Below are 12,598 nucleotides of genomic sequence, written 5' to 3'. Positions count from 1 at the left end.
TAGATATGGAGGAAACTGAGTGCACAACCAGGATATCTCAGTTTAGCCCAGAGACCCCTGGGAGCAAACCTAGCAGGTGTTCCAACAGCACCGTGTTCATTCCCAGCCAGAAGGATAAAGCTGAGCAGGGATAACTGCTCTGATGTCTACACAGCATCTCTTCTGGAGGCTCCTGCACTCCTGCACCATGAGGTGGCCTCAGGGAACTGGAGCTGTGCCACCACACCAGGGCCGGACAAGATGTGACAGTCCTGCTACCCTGCAGTGCAAGTAACAGGGAGCTGTGTGGTTTCATATGATGGGGAGGCAATGGCTGGAGTGCTGCTGTGCATCCATGGCTGTTCCAACATTTCTGTGGGAGTTTTCCTGACACTGGGAGAGTTTGGTAGCGGATTTGTGGTCAGGAGGGCAGCAAGCTGGCTAGTTTTCCTGCTGGGATCTTGGCAATCCCCCAATTTCAGGGTTTGCCCTGAGAAGCGCATTAAAAGTTAATCCCCTCTGGGTTTGCATGACTGTCCTTTTGACTCAGAGCACTCAAGGTCCTGCCTGCACAGTGCCACTGCAGCTCCTGGAATAGCTTCATCCCAAGTTTATCTGAAAACTGAGAAGAACAAAAGAGGACTTGGCCGGACACCTGGTCCTCTGCATTTTCAAGGCTGCCTCAGTGGCAGCTTCTGCTTGCTCAGGAGGAGCTGGGGAGCCTGGAGGGGTCATTCCGTAGGCATGCCCACACCTGGGCTCCAGTCTAGTCCCAGCTGGCTGCAGGAAGGGCTCTCTCTTCCTAGATTTCTTGCCAGGCAAAGACCCTTGGCAATGATGCAAAAGATCTCACTGTGCAGTATCCCTTAGGCAACCTGGAATTAAAAATAACTTTCCCTTGGGTGGTGGGAAGTAGCAGAGATGGAGTAATTTTAACTACAGCTGTTACATCTTGTTCTGAGCCATAATGTGGAAATCATGAAGTCCTACCCACTTCAGAAGTCCTACCTACTTTTTGCTCCCAATGATGGGGGTGGTGAGTACCAGCATTTAGTGACTCCTTACTGCCACCTTATCAGAATGAAGTGCAGGGATTTCCCAGTTAACCAGGAGATCATCTCACAACCAGAAATTCGCACACCTTCAAGAGACCTACTCCAGGTCCATGTCTCAGCTCCCACATCCTGGCAGAGGTCTGGCCCAGGCTCCCTCCTGGGTCTCAGCCCTGTGGGTCTGGCTGGTCCTGGAGTGGCAGTTTGGAAACAGGACTGCTCTGGAAACAGAGAAGCGGAAAGGACCACTCATGTTCAGGCATTGTTAAACAGCAGAGCATAGGATGTCTTCCCCAGCTGAATTAAATATAACAATTAAATATGTCCTCAACTAAACATAAAAGTGGCTCAGTCGCTGAGCTACAAAGTCAAATCCCTGTCTGTTCTGAGGTTTGACTGAAGCCAAGGGGGCCTTGCTTCAAGGCATATGTGCAGCTGCTGGCACTTCAGGGGCTGTGGCTCTGAAAAGAAAGTATCTTTCCAGAAAACAAGAAAGGAATCGTAAGCATAACTCACAGATCTGATGACACTTCCTTGGGAAGGTACCGCTCAGGATCACAGCACTGGTTTCTCTCCCCGCTTTCCCAACAGTGATGCAGCTGTGGACTTAAACTGATGCTTCCCTGTAGAAGAGGAAGTGCTGGCCTGGTACCACCAAAGCAGCAAGCAGGGAATTCTTCCTCACTGAGCAGGAGTGCAAGAAGCAGGAGATGCCAAGGCCAGGAGCAGCCTGTGCACCAGTCGCACGGATGGCCACCCCTTGCTTATCACCAGCCATCACCTGAGCATCATGACCCTCGCTGGGTGGTGGGGGAAAGGGATGCTGTGAATATGCCCCAACGCTGGCAGTCATATGGGGCAGCACATCTCCACTCTGTCAGCTGCAGGGACAGACTGCCTGGAGCAGGCTCAGCACCACCCCTGCCAGCAGGGAGGGTGGTGATGGCAAACACGGCGGTGCCAGCTTGGTCTGTGTTTCTGGGGACTGCCATGCCCACCATGCAGAAAGGGACATGTAGTGGCACAGATGCCATCCTGCAGCTCTCCTGCAACCAATGAGGGACAGTGGAGGTAGCTGGCTACCATTTTCTGCCTTCCAAAGGGTCTCAGGACCTCAGGGCTGCCTGAAAACCACAAATCAGGCTGTTCTGCTTCCACAGCCAGCAGGCAGCTCCCTGCGGTGTGTGGGGAGCGTAGGGGTGAGGAGTCTGACTAAGATGTAGGTTGTTATCTGAAAATAATTTTTGCTAACACAGTGTTTTGTTTGTGGTTATTTGAAGATGCCTTTTTGTCAGCATCTGTCCCTGATCACATATGAGTGTTTCGTACTTTCCGGGGCTCTGCCACCATAATGAACTGGAAGAGGGAGTGGACCTGGCTACAGCCTCCTCCAGTCATCCTATCCCTCCCTTCCCTAGCACAAGGTTGTGCAATTACTTGTGTGATGTGGGACATCTTCAGCAGAAAAGCTTGGGAGACCTGTCCTCACCACCCACATGAGTCCTGGGGAAACAGAGCTCTCCCAAAGCAGGGGTGCTCTGGTTTCTCAGCTGGGCAGCAAGCAGGTCAGCCCACCCACAAACCAGTTGGGATCTATGGTGCTGAGGAGCTGTGCCCTCTGGGAATTGCAGCCTCCCTGCAGCCACCCTAGACAGGTGCAGGCCTTGCCAGGGACTTTGGGCTGTCCTCCCTTTGCTTGTCTGACAGGCTTCAGTGTGCTGGTCCCTGGGGTGTTTGCTCCCCTCACTGCTTACCTCTCCATCAGCAAATGGGGCACTGCAGAGAGGTTTTGTCTTTCCCAACAGTCTAGTCCCATGAGTTTAGTCTTTTATGTCCAAGGAGGACACAGAAAATTAAAATCCCCCTCCTGATCTTGTGCAGGCATTCATCTTTGAGCACAACCTTATTTTATTTTCTAGCCAGAATTGCAAGTTGGGAAGCAACCGGAGCCTGCTCACCTCGTCTCTGAATACCCACACCTCAAACCCCCAGAAAGGTCCTTGCTGGAGCTGGAGGTGAAAGTGTAAATGCTCATTTCTTCCCCTGCTGTGAATGTCAGAGCAGTAGCCTAAAAATGCAGTAATATCCAGAGCGATCACTGTGGTGATATTTCTGACTTTGCCTGGAGCAGAATGAACCATAAATCTTGTGAGATAACACGTTGCCACAGAGACTTCCAGACAGTTTTTCAGGCCTTAGGAGTCTTAATGCTGCCAGAGCATCGGAGCCAGCCCACCCAGAGATGGGTATTACTAGCACAGAAAGCAGCAGCTTTCTGTTGTATCCATGAAAACAGGGTGAGTATTTGGTGCCTCCCCTATCTGAGATCTTGGAGGTATTGTGGGAAACTTTATCAGGATCCAATCTACTACACAGTGAAACTGGGCTATTTGTTGTCATGAGAATCAAAGTGCAACTGGGCTGAAGGAGAGACCAGAAAAATTATAGACTGGTTAAGTAAAAAATTTGGGTTATTCTTGATGTCTCATCTCTGAATCTGCCATAAGTTTAAAACCAGAGAAAGATCTTACTCCCTGATGGGTCATTAGGACCTTGCCAGTGCCAGCTGGGGTTCCCCATGCTGACCATGGCTCAGGACTCCATTTCAGCCCTGCCTATAGCTGTGCATTCCATCTGGAGTGGGGATGGCGGATGCTGCTCTTCAGCCCCACTGGTCTGGATTCATCCCTGCAATGCCTGTCTGACCCCTCTCTGCAATGGACAGAGCCCATGATCCTGCTCAGGGCAAGAGCAGCACTCAGGGGCAAGGGGAGATCTGCTCTGATGGGGATGCTCCTGGCATGCTGACACTGCTCACACTCAGCCTGCTGCACTTGGGAATGGTCCTGGTGGCACCAGGAGGTCACAGGCTCCCTCTTTGTCCTGCCTCTGCTTCTTGACCCTCCAGCTGCTTCTCCCTGTGCAGAGGTCCCTGCTGTCCCTCTGTAGCCTGTGGATGTGGCTGTAGTGGGTGTGACTCTGGCTGGGTGCTGGCACACAGCAGAGGGTGCTGGATCAGCAGGAGCAGAGCGAGCTGCTTTCCTCTGGCTGGCAATGCTTTCCCTGAAGCTCCTCTGGATGCCACCCTGCTCCTTGCCTCTCCGAGCCTGCTCTGTGGGGATTAGCTATGCTTGGCAGAAATATTTTCAGATGAGGGAATCACCTTCCACCCCATGGAGACAGGGATTTGCTGATGTTTTGGGACAGCCCTACCTCTCTGTGCTGTCTACAGGAGTTTCCTGTAGCACTGCATGCCTCAGCAAGGAGCTCACCTGCTGTGGAGCAGCACTTTTCACCAGGAGCACCACTGGCCTACCTGGAAACCTGGGTTCTGCACAGGAGAGAGGGGGCCAAACACTGGCACAACCCAGCCCAGCCCTGCTTGGATTGATACTGCCTGGACAGCATTCCCAGGGATGCAACCCTTCCTCCTCATCCTTGGAGTCCTTCTGAACTCCTCCCTTGTTTCTCAGCTCTTGGGAGATCCCTTGGGCTAATTATCAGCCATATCAATGCACTTGCAGCTGTGTTGTAGCACTAATGAGTGCTTGGCAGGGTGAGTTGGGGTGGAGGGGCAGCAAGAGGCTCCCGGGCTCTCAGGAGCTTGGTAGACTTTTATTTTCTGCTATTGTTTCTAAAAGCAAGTTTCCCATGCAGACTCGGTGCTGTTGGGAGGTGTGGGTGAGTGTTTCGTGGGGCAGCAGGGTGCAGGGATGGTGCAGGGTGAGATGGGCACACAGGGATGTGGCAGGGGTGCCAGTGGGGGACAGTGTGGCATCTGGAGGACATTACAGGGATCCTGCCATCAGATGGGTGTGTGTCCTGCTCTGGCTGCCACTGGAGGGTGGTTGGGAGGACAGGCTGTCCCCAAGGTTCCTGCCCTGAATTGAACTCCCTGGAGTCCTTTCAGCCCCCTGCCATCAGTGCTGTGGCCCAGCTGGGTATCCTGAGTGCTGGGTGGAGGTGAACAATCATCCCCAGGCCTTGAAAAGTTCCCTTTCAGCCCTGGCAGATGAGAACAAGGGGTGACACATCCACCAGAGACGATTCAGTGTTGGCACAAAGCACAGACAGAGCTGAGCTATGCACCGGTGCTGCTGGCCAGGCACAGGCTGGTACCACACCCTGGGGCTGAGCCCCAGCCACCACCCTGAAAGGCCCTTTGTGGCCCTGGCTGCTGCACCCAGGCCCTGTGCCACAATCTTCACTCCCAGCCTCTAACTCATGGCAGCATCCTGCACACAGATGCCTTTGTGGCTTTCTGACCCACTGCATTTGTGCTCTGGTTTGTAACATAACAGAAACCCAGGCCAAAATCCTTCAGAAATTCCTCTAAGTGGAGCGTGAAGCAGCAGAAACATGAATTTTTGGGGATTTTCTCTAGCTGTGGCCACTCTCAAGCTGTGCTGAGCAGAAGGGCTCAGGTGCCAGTGTCTGGGCTGTGATGCCCTCCCAGGACATGCATCCCATGCGAATGCCACATGTCCCACATGGCACTGAGCGTCACCAGCTCCGTTCCCAGCAAAGGCCCATGCCAGAGCTTCTCACATTGCCCTGAGGTCTGTGTGCAGGAGCTGACCTGGCCCTGGGTGCCCACTTAGACACAGCTCTGCCCAGCAGCACCTGAGGCTTTGCTTTGCTGCTCTGTTCCTGGAATGGAGAGTTTGCTGCTAATGCTGCTCCTTGTGAGCAAACAGGTCTGTAGGCTGGGCTCAGTGGTGTGGCCTGGCATGTACAGGGGGTCACACCAGGGAGGCAGGAGTGGGAGAATGTCCAGGTGTCTGAAAATAATATCAGGCGTTTCTCTTTCCCCTTCCGAGGAAATGTTGGGGCCCTAGAGGACTGCATCTTCTGACTGCTGCTCCCCCTCTTGTGTAATTCTTTAGAAAACACATCCAGGCATGCTAACTCCATCCCAGAAATGGAAAAAATGCACCTGAATTCTCAGCCCAGCTGATAGCCAGGTCTCTGAGGAGGTGGGACACATGATACAGCCTGGCATCTCCAGGGGATGCCCACCAGGCCGAGCTCCTGCTCCTGGAAAGCACCAGTCTGGTGTTGCCTCCCTCCCAGCCATCTAGCTCCCAGCCATCCAGCTCCCAGCCATGGAGATGGGACTGCCAGGATCACTGAGATCTTTCAATATGCTTTTTGACAGGATTCATTGTGGTTTGATACCACAGAGAGAAAGGGAATCCACCAGGAATTACCCAGCACCCTGTGGATGTCTGTTAGACTGCAGTGAGGATAAAAGCAGATGAAATTTTTTTAGGGCTTGGCTGAAACATTCTTTAGGCTCCACTCTCGGCAGCGCTTTGAGCTGAGCTGGCAGCTTTGATCCCACGAGTGGTCAGGGAGCACATGGGAGCTCCTGAGGCACTGCAGCAGTGAGCAGAGGGCAGACAGGGATTTTGCTTTGGCAGTGCTGCTGTTAGCTTGGCCACAAACTGTTTTGGAGGATTTCTGACAGCAAAAAGGCAGGGCTGGATTTTAGCCAGCTGGTAACCAGGTGGTGGATGTGTCTTCAGCTGTAACTGTACCAGTACACATTGCAGCCCCACAGCAGAATTTTTTAAACATCACATTCCTTAAAAGACCTAATTTTGGAGGAAGTATGAGTGCTGGCATTGGCAACACCTACTGAAGCATCTGCAGCAGTCCCTGAGCATCCAGGGGGAAATGCAGGCATGGCTGCTTGGAGATGCTCCTCCCAGCCTGGGGGTCTGCACACTCGGAACAACCTGTGGTCCCCCAGCTTGGGCTGTGACCCCTCTAACAGGCAGATGTGTCACCCTCCTACCCCTTCAGGATCAGCCTTTTTGCAGCCTGATTACAGGCCTGGCTGGAAATGCAGACGGCATGGTTTTGGTGTGAGTCACAGAGGGTTTGGTGGCTTTTCCCTCCTTGCAGCTCCAGGCTCTCCGGCCAAAGCGATCAGCTGGCAGCATCAGCTCCTGGCCCAAGGAGCAGATCTGCAGCCCTTTACTTGTGGAGAGAGGTCTGTATGAGTCCTGAGCAGGCACAGGGGAAGCAACTAAGAGTCCCAAGCATTATTCTGGAGGTCTTTCATCTTTTTGGGGAAAAGTGACCCCAGAGATGGGTGATGGGGAGGCTGGACTTCCCAGAGATCCCCAGTGTGGGGGGGTCTGCTCCCATGAGCCTGGATTTGGTGCCTACCATGCTCCCTTTCTCATCCCTGAGGCAAGCAGAGCTTCTTGTCTTTCCTGGGGAGCACAGAGACCTACCCAACTTGCTCCCTTCTGCCAGCAGGATTTCCTGATGTGCCTGGTTTGCAGGGAGAGGTGGGTTTTTAATTACACTGTTACAGCTGGGGGACACAGACAAGTGCCAGATAGGAGAACCCTTCCCTGTCAGATGGGAACAGAAGCACCAGTTTTGGTGCACGGTGTTGCTCTAGAGGTCATGCAACATCTGGGAGGTGAGGGGAAGCCTGACTGGGCTGCAGTCATGGAGCATTTCAGAGAGGGAATGTCTCATCTGTGTGACATACACAGCTGCCTTTCATTGGATGTGCTGTGTCAGGGAGGGCACAGAGCTGTGCTAAGGTGGGGACCCACAGCTCAGCCTCCAGGCACAGGCACTGCCATCAGACATGTCCTCTGCTCCCCAGTCTTCTGAGCCATGACAGACATATGTTTGGGCACTGAGGGTCTCAGGGCTGTGATGGATCCTGGTGTTTCCAGAGACAGCTACTCCAGGCAGGCTCTCACCGGGAGTTTGCTCAGATGTGACTGTGTCTGGGCCCCACAGGATTTGCAGCACCTTCCAGCTCTGCAGCAGGCAGTGGCTGTGCAGGGCCCCAGACGTCCCTCATCCTCTGATTTGTAACCCTCATTGTCTTTCCTCTGGCCCTCACCCTGCTGTGACTCTCCTCCCTGGGCTGCAGCTCAGGCATCTTGGGCTCTCCTGAGCTCCCTGCTCAGACTCCTGCTACTTTCTACACCATCCAAGACTGTTTCTAACTTTCAGAAATGCTGAGAATGCCCCACTTAGTACTCAAAGGCTCACAGGGCCTTGCAGTAGCTGTAAATTGTGGCAGCTGTCTTTTGTGTAGAACATATTTTATTTTGTTTGTACTAGAAATAGGTTGGAAGAACTGTCAATGAATAGCTTTGGAAAAACATCCCAAAACAACATGAAGTATCTCAGGGTGCATATCCACAAAGGGCACCACCAATGTCCTGCCTGGGAACCCACTGTCTCCATCACCATGTCCCAGCTTCAGCATCAGTTCATAACATCAACATAACCCTCTGGTATAACAGCAGCCCCGTCATTTGTGCTTATTTATCAGTCTGTCTATAACATCTCTGACCATGCCCATTTTATTGGGATAAAATTGGCAACCCAGAGCATCTGAAGGCTGCCCAGGGTCAGGAGGAAGACAAACACCATTTTCTAACTCTGACACTGTGAGGCTCCCCACAGTGAAGGCTGTCAGTACTATCTGCAGACATTACTGTGCAAGGGGAAGGCAATTACTGTGGGAGAACTGCTTCTCCTGGGCTTAATGACTCACCAGCCTCTGTGGGTGCCATCAATCCCCAAGGGAGCGGGGCCAGGTGGCCTCATAAATGTGCTAGTCCCTGATGGAGCATTGCAACGATGCTGACAATGCCACAGAGAGGTTCCCACTGCTCTGGGTGCCTCAGAAAATACTCTGAGAGGGTGCAGGACTGCTCTATAGCTCATGGCATGTGACCATGGGCCATGCTGCGGGCTTTTCCAGTGATACCTGCCATCCTGCAGTGGGAATCCTTGCTTGCCCGGCAGAGTCTTTGCCGTTGAGCTTTTCCCTGCAGCAGCAGCTGTGCTGTGCAGAGTCAGGTGAAAAGCTCATCATATTCATTCACCCTATAGGTGTTCAGGGAGCTCCTAGACCCTCTCTGCTTCCCCACAGGGGTGATGACAGCTAACCTTCCTGGATGAAGCACATTGAGCCCTCCCCTCCCAGCAGCAGTGCCTGTGTTGCAGCCCCTGTGCCAGCTCCTGGGCTCTGCCAGGGGAACAGCTGGGCCACTGGGGATGCTCCTCTCTGCCCTTGCACCCATGGGGTGTCCTGGCTTCGGCAGCCGGGTCCTGCACTGTTCTGCACCTGCTGGTCCGACACACACAGCACATGGCATGAGCCATGGAACAGTCAGTTTGTAATGGAAATGCTGCCTTCAGGGCTCCCTCTGCTCCTCAGTAACACCTGAAACCCCTGTGCCTTACATTATATGGTTTGTATGACAACATAGGTGATTTCTAGGCACAAAAGGCACGGTTAAAGACGGGGTGATACACAGAGGAACTTACACGGGGGCTGCAAGCTGAAGAGATTCTCCTTCCCAGCAAATGCTTGTATATGGGCTTTACTGACTGCCTTTGCAGAGGGGAGGCTTGTAGGAAAACAAATATACCTTCTTTTTGCCCAAGCTTAAAACACCTGATAAAAATCTGTGTTCATGTGTTATTTATTGCTATAAAATATTTGTCTGACAATTATAATCACTGCTGGTATCTCCAATATGTCTTAAAGCTTAATTGCCTGAACATTTTTGTTAGCAGTGAGATAATTCTTGCCTCAACAATTAATTATCCCATAGCAGCTTATGGCACCTGCTGCCTCCATCAGCTGCGTGTGCTCAGGAAAGGGCATTTGCCGACTGTCCTGTGAGCCTCCACAAGGCATGGCATGGATTGCAGAGCTGTGCTGTGGGTGGTGGTGGAGGTGAGGAAACCCGGGGGAAGAGTGTCTGTGGAGACCGGGAAAGCAAGCAGCAACACAGGAGAGACACAAACATGAAGAGTTAAGCCAGAGTGAATTCGTCTGCCAGGGTGATCCACTCAGTGAGTGATAAACAGCCCATGGGCTGGTTTTAGGGGTTCCCTGCCAGAGTGCCATTGGGGCAGGCAGGGGGAGGAGGTACTGCTGCCCCTCAACACAGGGCAGAGAGGGCTGCACCCTCCTCACCCTGTTGCAAGAGGTGCTTTTGCTCACCTGAACCCTGGGGATGACCAGGTGCTCACACAGTCCCTGCAGCAACTCGATCTCGGGGCTCCCTTGGAACGGCAAAGCCAGAGGAAGGAGGAATTGCCCTCTAGCATGTTCCAAAAGGCAGCATGCTGTAAAATTCATTACCCTCAGACTAGTTTTAGCTCTCCTGTAAAATACATTTTGTGTCTAATCTTGGTAACGCGTCGTCTCTTCGCCACCCGCCTGGCAGTGCGTTTCACTGCCGATGAGTAACGAGAGGAGCCTCACTGCGGCGGCGAGAGCCGCCCCGCTTGGCAGGCGCATATGGTACCCTTTTCCTGGAGACGCGTTTCCAGGCTGTTTTGAGCTTTCCTAACTTGAAATCAGCAGCACTCGTTTTACAATGCATCACGCGGCAGGTGAGATGCCGCCTCTCCGGCTCTGTGGGTGGATGGATGTGCCCAGGGATGACGCGCGAGGCTGAGTTCGGGGTTCAGCCCGGGCGCCAACAGCTCAGAGGTACACACGGGGCTTGCCTCCCTTCAGGTGCAGAGGCTGACATGTCTGTCCTCCAGAATGAGCTGTGAGAGCTGTGTTAGACCAGGATAGGTCTTCTCCTCGTGGCGCCCGTTTAAAACCATTTGAAGTGGTCTGCGCAGCGGAGCATCCCTCAGGCTCGGGTGCCCTGCTGACCCCGGGTACAGGAAACCAATCAATCTCCCTTTCTCCACCGAGGGAAGGCAGAAGAAATGTTGCTGCTTATGAGGAACCTTTGCTGAGCAAGGCAAGACAGGATCTCATACTTGTATGGGGTGATGGATTTAGCAAGGAGGAAGCCAGCCCCCGAGGGGCTGCAGAAGCAGCAGAAATCTGCGTGCCCGAGGCGAGGGCAGCGGCTGCTGCGTTCTCCGCCCTGCGCCGGCTCTGCCTTTGCCCTCCGAGCCCCTCGCTGCTTCCCGGGCCCTCCTCGCCTGTCCCGAGATGATCCCAGCTACAGATTCCTGTTTGGTTCACGGTTTGGTGTAGGGGGAGGAGGTTGCAGCATCCGCCTTTCGCTCCCGTCCCTGTTCCAGAATGAGTCACTGCGATGAAGGAGCTGAGCAACAGGCGAGAGGCTGATTCGCCTTGTGACGGTGATTCAGCCCCTGCGGGGTGGTGACAGCTCGAGCAGAGCTATTGTTTCTCCCCACCAGCTGATGACAAAAGTGTTCTTGCCCTTCTCATTGTAGAAGAAGAAATATGAACAATGTTGTGTAAAATAGCGATGAGTGATGTTCCTGCTCCAGGAACACCCTCTGGTTCTCAGCCTGCCCTGCACGGCGGGCACCTTGCTGTGCGAACAGCCAGCCCCTCTCCTGCTCAGGGACGCTGTTGCTGCACTGCCAGTCCCAGGAGCAGCTCAAGGCACGCAAGGGCTGGAGCTGGGCCAGCTCTTAGAAGGGACAGGGCCGGCTCGGTCAGGGCGTGCAGACTGAGGAGCGCTGTGCTGAGGCAGCCCGGGAGTGCCACGCCAGGCGTTCCTGCGGAGCCACCAGCAAGTTCCTGGAGCTGTGTGTGTCACCCAGCACCCTGGAGACACGCACCAGATCCCCTTCATGCCGGGACTTGCTGGGTCACGGCACAGACTCGCGCTGTGAGTGGGACCTGGGGTTTGGGCAGTTCGACAGACTGCAAAATCAATGAAGTCTGCTAAGGCCTGAGTGCTGTGACAAACACGGAGCGATTATCCTCTGCCTCTTGTCAAACGAGGTTTGGGGGCATCAGTGAAACTAGCAGAAATATGTTCACCACAACAAATGAGGAAAAACTCCTTTACAAAATTTGTAGTTAAGTTGTTGTCTGTTGCATGGCGGAGAGGCTATGGAAATTTTACAAGGATTCAAAAAATGATTCATTGTATTAACAGAAGATAATACCTGATGGTCACTAAATCAGATACAACCCCTGCAAGAACTCTTAAATAAGCTTCATTAGGAATTCCTTGAACCAAGTGTCAGTAAATGTGGGGATATGCAGGAGGCGTGTTTGCAAACTCTGCTGGACATTTACCCTCCCCTTGGCACACCCTGGGGAGATGCACTGCCAGTCCGAGTCACCGTTTCCACATCCCTTTGCTTAACATACACGTGACATTTATAGGTTCTTGAGTAAGTAATATGTGGACTTAAAACAAATGCTGCCTTGATGAGTTACTACTCCAAAATCCAGCATGGCAAAATTAGTATGAAGCTGAACTGACAAACCATAAATCATCTTTTACTGACTTTAGCATTTTCTTCTCCCAGTTATTTACATTTTGCTCATTTTGCACTTGCAATTTAGATGAAGCCCAAGGACCTGTGTGTCAGATTAATGCGTGACTGATAGCAGCTTCAGGATATTCAGACAGCAGCAATATGGGTATCATTGACAGTGAATATTCATAGGGATAGATCAGTTTGGAGGATTAAAAGCCACATCCTAGAGGAGTGGATATAATGAAAACAGGAGTAATCAAGTAAATGAAGCAGAAAAGGTGTAGCTTTATTGGTTCTTTATAGCCAGTGTCTCAGAGTCTCCTTTAGTTCCTAATTACTGCTGCTGGAAG

The sequence above is a fragment of the Aphelocoma coerulescens genome, chromosome 9, assembly GCF_041296385.1.
Source record: "Aphelocoma coerulescens isolate FSJ_1873_10779 chromosome 9, UR_Acoe_1.0, whole genome shotgun sequence".
NCBI classification, from domain to species: Eukaryota; Metazoa; Chordata; class Aves; order Passeriformes; family Corvidae; genus Aphelocoma; species Aphelocoma coerulescens.
The sequence above is the reverse complement of the archived record's forward strand: the minus strand, read 5'-3'. Positions refer to the sequence as shown.